Below are 8,016 nucleotides of genomic sequence, written 5' to 3'. Positions count from 1 at the left end.
TAATATTATTATTATAAGTATAATTGAATATGTTGGAATATATTTGGATATTCATTCTATTTTCGGTGCAGGTCTGATTGGGTATCAGGTTTTGGATTTAGAAATTTAGAACACGTTCATATATTTAAGTTGGGTCTAATCAGGTTCGGACCTTGATTTTCAGGTCGGTTCCGGGTATGTTTTCGGCGATCTTTTGTATCTGCAAGGCTGCAGTCAAGAATTTCCATAGTAATAAAAGTACATTCCGAAATCGAGGGCATGCAACTCACTTATATCTAAGTAATTTAACTTCTCTATTCTGTCTCTGTTGAGTTTCTGATGAGCTAATTGTCCCGTTGAATTTCTGCAATTTCCCATTTATTTCTCTGCAAATATTGTCCCTGATGCGTTTCTGGTGAGTTTACTGTCTCTCTTTGTTTCCAATAAAATCATTTTCGTTTTATGTAAGTTTACCGTCCCGTGTTGAGTTTTCCGATATATTTCTTAGCAGTTACTAAGTTTTCTGTCCCTGTTGAGTTTCTAATTCTTCTCATTCAGAATATCGATAGAAACTACAGTTCAGTAGTAAACCAAAACTGCTTTCCTAGGAGTGTGCTATCAAAAGCTATTGATTGGCATATGGCACGTTTTAGTTGCAGTTATCCTCCGTGGTGACAACCTTAAAGAAGCGGCTGGGCGAGAACAAGAAACGGTCGTCGTACGCCGGCCGGTAGCTCTACTAAGCAAAGAAGTGGGTCTCTCCCTTTTCTTCGCAAAAAAAATGTGGAGTGGAGGTAGCCTAGGCATTCCTCGAGCAAGCTACCTTCGCCTACCTCCCAGAAGTGGCAATGGTAAGAGCTAGTAAGCATGGTAACTGTATGGGCTAAGGGGCCAGCGCTCCGCATTCTATCTAGGTTCCGCTCGATCGTACCTTCCACCTCACATAGAAGAAGGGGAAGCCCTTCAATAGAATAACCCATGTGACTGGGAAGGGACTGAATCATTCATTCATCGGATATTCCCGTGATCCATTTCATGTCAACTCTAATTAGTTATCAAAAGCCTTACCTTACAAAGGGAACGTCGTTTCCCGAGAACCTTGCAACCTTCCGGTTCCCTGGAAGCGGCTGCATCGGTCCGCTTCATCAGCGTCGGTTTCCGCATCCAAATCATTAAACCAAAGACTTTCAGTGAACTATTGATGCTATCGAGAGAGTACCAAATTCTGACAGTGACGGTACCTTTCAAACTGATTTGGCATCCATATTAGAAAGACGCCGATGAATAGAAGTTTTATGTACAACTAAAATTGTCTGATCTTACAAATTTTTCCAAACGAAGAGGTTTTATGTTTTTTAGAATTTGTATAGATTGTACTTGTGTACTTATGAAAAAGATTGAATAATATTTCTATCACATAAATTTTATTTCTGTTGTTTAAAAATTGAACTCTTAAGTAATAATATTCAACTCTATATTAATTTGTAGGCTAATGAAATGAGCTTTAAAAATTGGTAAAAATCTTATCAGTCGACGCGTCGTTTAAATCGAAACTTTCTCCAAATTTATATATTGCAGTTAATTACAATGTATGTCCTCCATTGTCATTTTTCGTATTCATTTTATGTAACTCCTAATTCTATAATTTGTATTCATTTTATGTATTATTATTTCTCGATTCAGCGTTAGTCTCTGTTTCCAAATTCTATTATTTCCTTTCTTTCTTTTCAAACTTGAATGTGTAACTATATAAATGATCAAAGCTGTTTGAAGAACGCTCAATTGAGTTTGAAAGAGAGGAACTATTCTCTTTAAATCATTAATCATTGGAAGTCGAGGGAGACAAACGTCTGGAAAATAGAAAAAGTGTAACAAGTATGTAAAACTGATGAAACTGATTATATATTCCCTGAAACATTTATTTTTGCTACTTAGCTTAGGAAAATTCCCATATATTTAGTATTATTATTTTCGTTGTACCATGTTAGCTTGGTACAGAAATTAGACAAAATGTACATATTTTATCATATTATTCCTTCTCTAGAATAACAGTTATTGAAAAATAAAATGATTTCGAAGTTTAATACTTCTCTATTTAAACTATATATGCTGGCTTATTTGTCGATAGAACGCATTTATCCTTTGGTCTTTGTGTGGTTGCATATGTTTCATTCTTTATGCATCATGGTTTCACAAAGTTGATCCACATTGTTGGGAAGTTCTGAATGAGGGATTTTTAAGAGGGCAAAACACTTACTAAATAGCATAGTCCGTCACTCATCTGTCGGTGCATGTATATATTGGAAAATTTGGACTCGAAAAAGAGGTGGAAAAAACAGAACAAAAAGTTTCAATGAGAATATGTTTATTATATGATTTTGAGTTTTGAATGGTACTTAAAGAACAGAAGAAGTAAGAAACCAACAATGAGTTCTTAAATAGTTTGTGATGTTAGTTATTAGATGCAATGATTCTTGAATCTTGTCATGAAAAGCTAACAAGGCGAAGAGGGCATGCAGAATGAACATCCTGACCAAGAGAAAGGAAAAAAGTTTTCCTTATATTGCTACACAATTCTCCCCAGTACCCCGGTGTACAGATTAATTAATATTATTAAGATGTACAAAACTTGATTTTCATTCAATTTTCAGAAAAAAATGTGTTCAGAAGAAAATTAACATCTTACCCTTTTTCAAAGAAAAAAAAATTAAACATTTACTTGAAGTATCATTGCAAATGTGTATCTACATTGTAAATGGATAATCATTGCAACATTTGATGATCAATTATTGTGAATATTGACAAAATCCAACATATATACATAGTGAAACAAAAAAAAATAATGAGTTTATTACTCTAGATGATCATAAAATATATTTAGAGAATAAACATAAAACTGCAAATTTTAATTGTATTTATTTTTATTATACTTATTGTTAGGAAGAAAAATCTCGGTTGTCTCGTTCTATAAAGAGATTTGTAATCTATTACTGACAATTGTTATGGTCAAATTTATAACAAACTCATGGTTAGTTTTAAACATTGCATTAGCAACACTTTATTTCGTCTATTATACAATTATGTATTTTATAATACATCTATTTAGCGTTAATTCAGAAATAATTTATAAATTGAAATATTCATTTTTGTATATTATCATTTTCATTCTAAATATTTTCTTTATTTATAATTATCATTAAAAGTCATATTGAAAATTTAATATTGTTTCCCCTCCCCAGGGTACGCGGGGGGTCTGAATCCTAGTATATATAAAAGGACAAATGATTTAGGAGAAAAAAAAAGAATTGTCAATAACTCACTTTGAAAAGATACCGTGGAATCAGAACCCCACAAAAGAAATTTTTGTTCCACTCGTCCCATTATTTCAAAATACTAGTGATATTCTTAAGATGAAAATTAAATCAGATCTAACTTTTCTTTTTTTGCATGTGATACGATGATTTATATTCTTATTGCAATGAGATGGAAACGTGTTCTTAAACCATGGCTAAAACAGAGTTTAGTTCTCAACAGGAGCAAGGTTAGAATTGCGACTCTAGTCACCTTCCGGGCAATCAACTTGCGGTTAAGGTATATTTTACTTCTTTGCATAGCCCACTACAGTTTCCTAAGTAAAGGCTACTCTCTCTCACACTGCTTAATTTTCGACGAGAAACAATGGTCAATTACCCGTGAGTGTGGTTTGCATAGAGCAACGGGATTAAGATTTTCATTTTAGAGGTAGAAGAACAAACTATTCAACAATAATAATAATAAATAAGTATTATTTAGTAAACTTAACACAAAGATGTTCACTGTTTGCCTCGTTCAAGAGATTGCATCTTGTTTCTCTGGCCAACGAGATCCAATTGTGGACTTCTCTTCCTGCTCTTGCAATCCTCTTCTTGAGCCTCCAGCTTGAAAACAAACCAAATGGGATACGGAGATGGTTACAATGATTACAAGGTAAGAGGCAAGGATGAATGCTGCTTACCTTCCGATTATGTTCTTCACTTTTGGTATGGAGGAGCAAGTTATAATTGTCGAAGGCGAGATAATTGCAAACTTGGCAAAAATGTTTAGGGTTCTTGTGGTCGTCGAGGGGCACACAATCAAACAACTGCACACACACACACACACACACACCAGGTACATGACAATTTTGCAAAATGTAATGATAGTAAAAGCTGAGGATGCTGCTAGCGAGCGTACCTGCGTTCTGTGTTCTTCACTCTTGAGATGAGTGAAGAATTCGTCAAATATTTCGTAATAAGTATTGCATACGTTGCAAATGTAGAGAGGTTCTCTCACGGTCATGTCACCTGTGTAGGCATAATTATCAAACAATAAAGTTTCCCAGACAAACTCATTGGCCAACACTATAGGATCTCTTTGCTCGGCAAGGGGAAGTAGCCGACCATCTTTTGGATATGCACAAAAATTAGTGAATCCAGGAAAAAGCTGAAAAAGACAAGGATCAGCAATCCTTAAATCATCGGATATCAGCATTGTGTAACCCTTTGGAACCCTCGGTTGTGATCATGGATGTAGACCATTCTTCGAGAAAACCATATAATTCCATCACACCTAGAAAGAAATTAATTAGGGAAGATGAGAGACTCTTAAACAAAATCGAGAGGAGGATTGATTTTACTTACTTCAGGGGGCGTGAATAAGAATGATTCCAGAGTAAGAGATCTGTTCCAAGAAGTAACTACAGATGTATTCTAGGTTGCCCATGGCATAGATGCTGACTGCAGAAGCACGACCAATCTTCTTCTCCAACGCAGTTTCTATACACCGACGGACACAAAGAGGGTCAACACCAGCGGGAACCGGACACGTGTTGAGGTCCCACCACACTCCCGTCTCCAGTCGTGACGCATCATCACCTAATCACAAAACAACCATTAATATCCCTTTAATCAGAAATACTTGAATCCAGAACTACCCCACCTCCTGCCATATCGCAACGAATTTGATCCTAAATTTAGGGTTTCCTGCAACTTTGATGCAACATATATTTTATGAATTGTTCAATAAGATGTCATTAACCTATATTTATATTTTTAAGATTACAATATGATTTCTTTAAAATAAAAAATATTTCAATTTTGCAGTTTAAAGGTATAAATATAAAGACACTCTAAATAGATTTTTTTTTTAAATATCTGTGTTTTCACAAAAGAAATGACTATCTAATTTTTATGTTATGTTATAAAATATAGTTTGGGTTTTCATTACAAAATTTATAATATTATCAAATAATGAAGAGAAATCTTCTAGGATAGATCTAAAAAAGTTTTTATCACAAATATAGATCTTAAAATAAAAATGACCAAAATAGACTTAAATATTTTATCAAAAGAAGTAAATATACACTTATACTCCTAGGGTTAATTAATCTAGACATTAGGGTTTAGAGTTAAGAGGTGGGGTTTAGGGTTTAGAGTTTAGAGGTGGGGTTTAGGATTTAGAGTTTAGATTTTAAAGTTTAGGGTTTACGGTTTAGAGTTTAGAGTTGAGAAGTGGAGTTTTGGGGATAGGATTTCAAATTTTTAAAAGTAAAAGAAATTTAAAATTTTCAAAATAAAAAATGATATTTTTGTCATTTTAGTTTTTAAAGTCTATTTTTGTGACAAAAACTTAAAAAAATATATTCGAGACAATTGTCCAATAGTAAAATGAGTATACATTTGGACTTACTAGGCCTGAGACGGATCCGGATCCGTCGGATCCGTGAATTTAATATCCGGATCCGGATTCATGGTTTACGGATATCCGGGTTTCAGATATCCATCCCGATATTCTATTACCCGTGGATATCCGGATCCGTAAAAATAATTAAAAATAATAATTTTTTTAAATACTATTTTTTAATATAATACATAAATTAAATATTTATAAATATATTTATATGTCTATAATATTGTAAAAACTAAAATATAATATTATAAGATTAATTCATGTAGAAATATTAATATATCAAATATTAATATTAGTGAAATTTAAAAATTTAAGGTGTTTTAAAAATACGGATCCGGATTCGGATATCCAGACCTAAAAATTAACATATCCGGATTCGGATTCGGTTTGGACGGATCTAAGATTTTACTATCTGGATTTGGATCCGGGGTGCCCGGATATCCTATTTTCGGAGCGGATCTCGGATCGAATCCGGATCTCGGATAATAAGTCTCAGGCCTAGGACTTACCACTCATATATATATTCTTACACACGTCCATGCTCACTTAGGGTATGAATGGTGACCAAGGAACGAAGAGGAATTATCCATTCCTTAATGTTCCTGGAAAAAATCACCATTCACAAGGAATAGTTTTTCCATCTCATTCCCTACCATTCCTTTTTTTGTAGAGAAATAAAGAACAAAATTGTTCCTTGTTAAATTTGAGATGGAACAACCATTTCTTTTCATTCCTGCAATTTTATTCCTCTACGTTCCTTTCCTATTTGTTCCTCTTGTTTCCAGAATGGTCACCAGTCGAACCTTAGAGTTTTAAGAGCAACCGACATAAACGTTTAATGTCTTCTTGACTTTCCAATACAATCTGGAGAAAGAAAAAAAAAGAATTGTCAATAATGCTTCATTTCGAAGGGATATTGTGGAATCAGAGCCCCATAAAAGAAAATTTGTTTCGCTCGTCTCATTATTTCAAAATACTAGTGATATCCTTAAGATGAAAGTTAAATCTGATCTAACTTTTTTTCGTTCTGTTTTGCATGTTGGATACAATGATTTATATTCTTATTGCAATGAGATGGAAACGTGTTGTGATGACCCAAAGTAAATATGTCTTCTTAAAATTTTATGCCATACAACTTCAATACTTCAAAGTTATAATTTGAAAATATTCATAAGTTTGTTAAAAATTGTAGATTCTTAATGAAATGCAAAAGTATAAATATTGTCAATTTGAAAACCTTAAACGTTGAATCTGGTGTGTGCTTAAACCATGGCTAAAACAGAGTTTAGCTCTCAACCGGAGAAAAGTTAGAATTGCGCCTCTAGTCACCTTCCGGGCAATCAACCGGAGCAAATTTTATTTTGCAGCAAGTAAATTATTTAATACTTGCCTAAAAGTGAGTAACCTGTTTAGGACATGAATCTATAATATTAGGCTCTCCTCTAGAGGAGACTATAATTTCCTACTTAAAAAAATAAAAGCTATGATTGTTGTCTATAATAGAGAGTGGTAAGAGTTGAGGTCAGATCACATACGATGTAAGCCATTCATTAGGGTTAGCACAAGTAAGGATAATTTTTGTGTGGTTTTAAAAGGGTAACTTGTATATTTCACTTCTCAATTATTAACACAATTGATTTTGAGTAATTTGTTATGAGTAATTTCAACTTGACCTCCTAAAACGTAACTGGTGATTTGGATTTTAGTTAGATGAATTTTAATTGGTTTCGGTTTTGAAATTCAAAAATTAGTGGTGGGCCCGTTGTGAAACTTAGCTTTTCATTAACTAAAAGCGAGTTGAAAAGTTTTCTTTTTATTGGTTTCGTAACTGGCACCGAGGCAAAATAATTATGAAACTTAGAAAACGAGGAAGAAGAAGCGAGACGACGGCGAATTCCGGCGAAAGAGAATCTCAGAACGTTTCTCGGAGAAGGATGTCGAGGATACGCAACCGGCATGGAAAAGAGAAGGACGAGGTGAGTGTCCTGACATTTGTGTGCTTGCTGTAGATCTTAAGGCAGTATGTATTTGATGTTTCTGGGTTTTTTGTAGGAGCAAAGACGACGGAGGTTGAGGATCTTTTGGTGGTAAGAGACGCACAACGGAACTACTGCCAGTGTTTTGAATTCTTTTGTTTTATTTGTGTTTTTGTAAACAAGAAAAAAACAAATCTCTGTTTACTTTCAGAGCCGCCAATGGTGGCGGAATTTCAACCGAGGCGGTGAAGGATGCAGTGGCATCACGACATAGATGATTGGGGAACCAACGGGTAAACATTTGGTGGAGAAGATCTATGACGATCTGGATATAATTTGTCCAAATTCGAAAATT

The 8,016-nt window shown here is 34.1% G+C and overlaps 2 long non-coding RNA genes across 2 annotated transcripts; both read right to left on the bottom strand.

The window, feature by feature from the left end:
- Positions 1–3,819: 3,819 nt before the first annotated feature.
- On the bottom strand, positions 3,820–4,490 carry LOC106302565. The gene is made up of 3 exons (XR_001262451.1): positions 4,192–4,490; positions 3,974–4,099; positions 3,820–3,890 (listed from the first exon to the last, which is right to left on the bottom strand). It is a non-coding gene; the product is annotated as an uncharacterized LOC106302565 (long non-coding RNA).
- A 50-nt stretch (positions 4,491–4,540) lies between these two features.
- On the bottom strand, positions 4,541–4,980 carry LOC106302572. Its single transcript, XR_001262452.1, has 3 exons — positions 4,936–4,980; positions 4,638–4,871; positions 4,541–4,566 (listed from the first exon to the last, which is right to left on the bottom strand). It is a non-coding gene; the product is annotated as an uncharacterized LOC106302572 (long non-coding RNA).
- Positions 4,981–8,016: the final 3,036 nt, after the last annotated feature.

Source organism: Brassica oleracea, chromosome C1 (assembly GCF_000695525.1).
Source record: "Brassica oleracea var. oleracea cultivar TO1000 chromosome C1, BOL, whole genome shotgun sequence".
Lineage (NCBI taxonomy): Eukaryota > Viridiplantae > Streptophyta > Magnoliopsida > Brassicales > Brassicaceae > Brassica > Brassica oleracea.
This window is presented reverse-complemented; position numbering and strand designations above follow the sequence as displayed.